Source organism: Arachis stenosperma, chromosome 1 (assembly GCF_014773155.1).
Source record: "Arachis stenosperma cultivar V10309 chromosome 1, arast.V10309.gnm1.PFL2, whole genome shotgun sequence".
NCBI classification, from domain to species: domain Eukaryota; kingdom Viridiplantae; phylum Streptophyta; class Magnoliopsida; order Fabales; family Fabaceae; genus Arachis; species Arachis stenosperma.
This window is the reverse complement of record NC_080377.1, coordinates 53,565,760-53,569,307: the sequence shown is the minus strand read 5'-3', so window position 1 is coordinate 53,569,307 and position 3,548 is coordinate 53,565,760. Positions and strand designations below refer to the sequence as shown.

General features: G+C 30.7%; 1 pseudogene; it reads right to left on the bottom strand.

Moving 5' to 3' along the window:
- Positions 1 to 376: 376 nt before the first annotated feature.
- Positions 377 to 2,829, bottom strand: LOC130961038 (uncharacterized; annotated as a pseudogene).
- Between the last annotated feature and the right edge of the window lie 719 nt (positions 2,830 to 3,548).

The following is a 3,548-nucleotide window of genomic DNA, read 5'->3' as shown; positions in this document are numbered from 1 at the left end:
CACTAATTACATCACTATCCTCAACAAGGATATTGTGAAAATTTATGCCCGAACATATACCACAATTTAATGAGGTGTGATATCGGCTTCATAGGACTCTTGACATAGACTTTCTTATGTCAAATGATAGTAGAGGAAGAGATTGTTAATTCCTCAGGTCTCTTGCCATTTGGCATGGGTTTTGGGAGCACAAAATTCCTGGGGCACCTAGGCAGTGGCGGAGTTTGAACTAAAATTTTGGGGGCCGAAAATTTAACATAAAAATTTAATAATAATATTTATATCAAAATAAAATTTATAAATATAATTATTCTTTAAATTTGTTACTAATAAGATAATAAATAAATAATTCTACAGATAAAAAATATAAAATAGTTTATAATGGTTCTCTTCGAGTTTTTAATGACTTAAAATCTTCAATAATTGAGTCAGAACTAAACTTTTCAGCAATTTCTTTCTCAATGTAAATAACCAAACTATCCGCAAGAAAGTCGTCCTCCATCTTGTTTCTTAACCTTGTCTTTATTATTTTCATTGCTGAAAATGATCGCTCTGTAGTAGCTGTAGAAACTGGAAGAGTTAATATCAGACGAATCAATCTATCAATCAAGTAATACACTTTTGACTTTTTTGTTTCTGCTAAACATCTACACAGTTCATGAATAGCTGACAAATTCTTCATTTCTGGATGCTAACGAACATCAAGAATAAAATGCTGAAGCTGAAAAGGCAAATTAATCTTCTCTTGTTCAGTAAAGTCTTCGGGATAGTAGCTATCAACAAGAGTAGAAATCTTAGCAATGTCAAAATTTTTGTAAGCATCCTTAGGCATGAGAGTAGAGCTCAGACTTAGTAGATCCATTGCTTGATCATTAAATCTGCTATTTAACTCTTGTAATTGCTTATCAATTGTGACTAAAAATATCTCCACTCTAAAATAATGCTCAACTGTAATATGATCTTTTTGGTGACGCGAGCGTCCTTGCCTTGCAACATAAGAAGCAGTTAAATCAGGAATTAGAATATCATGTTGCTCACAAAATGATTTCACATTTTTCAATAATTCCTCCCATCTGTCATCTCTCATGTTTTGGATAAGTGTTTTTGTAGAATGAACTAGTTGCACAGCATTAACTATGTCTTGAGATTGCTTTTGTAAAGCTTGACAAAGAATATCAGTTATTCCCATCATATCTTTCATCAAATGCAAGATCAATACAAACTCAAATGAGGTCAAGGTATTATAAGCACTATCTGCATCACCATGCTGAGAATAAGTTGATCCATCAACAATAATCTTTTGTAAAATAGTCAACGTTGCACCATACATATTTATCAAACTGCAAACAGAAGAGAAATGAGAACTCCATCGAGTATCACCTGCTCGTTTCAAAGTACCAATTTGATTTGCCCCTTTACCAGTTTCAAGTTCATCAATCTCTAATAAATGGACAATTTCATCTGTCTTGGCAGCATGTAACTCATCATGTCGCTTACTAGAAGAACAAATGATGTTGACGATGAAAGTCAATTTTGAAAAAAACTGATGCACAGGAATAACTTCTCTTGATGCAGCAACTAATGCAAGTTGTAATCGGTGAGCAAAACAGTGGATATAGTAAGCATAAGGACAATCTTTTAAGAATAATGCTTGTAACCCATTCCATTCTCCTCTCATGTTGCTGGCGTCATCATATCCTTGACCACGAATATTAGAGACATCAAGACCATGTCGAGAAAGAATACCACACAATTCTTGTTTTAGAGTTAATGATGTAGTATCTTTGACATGTACAAGATCAAGAAAACGCTCTTGAATAAAACCATGTATATCAACAAATCTCAAAACAAGTGCCATTTGTTCTCTTTTGGATTCATCACGAGCTTCATCTACTACAATGCAAAACTTGGAATCTCCAATTTCTTCACAAATATGCTTTCTCACCTTGTTTGAGAGTATATGCAAGATTTCTTTTTGAATTTGATGTGAAGTATATTTAGCATTATATGGAGCATTTTCTAACACAGTTCTTGCAACTTCATCATTGTAAGATGCTATGAGTTTTATCATTTCAAGAAAATTATCTCGATTTTTTTATTCTGGAGTCTCATCATGGCCTCTGAAAGTACAAGCTTGAAATGTAAGCCAACGAGTTGCATCAATGGAGAATTTTAGACGCAATCGATTCTTTTGAATTTCCTCAGAAGTATGATCCTCAATTACATTTTGGATGTGACTTGCCTGATTCAATAAATCTAGACATGCTCCAACTGCATTATTGTGTGGTGAGCAAGGATCTCCAATATGTTTAAAAAAAGCACAATTCTTTCCATCATTAACTTTTTTCCAATTTCTAAACCCTTTACTAATAAAAATATCTGACCCATTACGTCCACTGGGTTTTTTGCTAACCAAATAACAAAATAAACAATATGCAGCATCTTCAGAAGGTGAATACTCTAACCATAAAGAAAAAATACCAAACCAAGCATATTGAAATCGTCTTGGATGCTTCGTACCAGATAGAGGATAATTGTCAAGATGCTTTTGATATGGACCCATTTAAGATAAGCTCGTCTAACCTCATCTCTCTGGTTTGGGTGATATTGCCAAATTTGAAGTCGTTTTCCAGGGTCTCGTTCCAAAGAATTAAGGTCAAACTCATCAGATGCAACTCTTTGAACTTTTGAAGGTTGTATCTCACTTTTTTCGTGATTCATTATAGTAGAAGAACTATCTACAGGTGTTGATATTGTAGAAGTTATATGTTCCCCTTCTTGAATATTAGCCTTCCTCTTAAAAAATGCATCAATTTTTTGATTTTTCATCATTATTTTGTATAAAAATTTGAATATATATTCTGTAAAATATATAAAAAAAAGTTAGAAGGATAAATATTAAAATTTATAATATTTATTGAATTTTTTTATGAATTTATCAAAATACAATAATATCAATACTTATTAAATATTATAATACTTTTATCATATAAAAAATTAAATTAAATAAATAGTAAAATATAAAATAATATTAAATTAAATAAATAAAAAATACCTAATTTTTTATATTTGAACTCAAAGGTAAAAGGAGTGTTGCTTGTTGAATAGAGAAGCAAAGCAAGGCAGTAGCGTGTTTCACTATTTGAGAAGCAAAGGCAGTAGTAGCAGTAGCGTGTTTTGAGAAGCAAAGGTTATCTTTTATGTTTTTATAGTTATCTTTTTTTATTTGATTTGATTATTAGATATCTTTTATTTTATTAGATGATCTTTTTTTATTTGATTTGATTATTAGATGATTTTTGTTATTTTTATTTTTTTTTGTAAGATAATTTTTTTGATTTGATTTGATTTTATCTTTTAATTTTGATGTGTTGTGAAGTTAACAAAGGCCCATTCACTAAAAATTATTATACAGTAAATGTATGAGATAGGAATTGAACTTGGATACTTCAAATTATAATAAAGCATTTAAATCAATTGAACTATTTTTCATTTTTGATGAAGTATTACTAATTTTTTTATAAAAAGTTTGGGGGGCCATAGCCCCC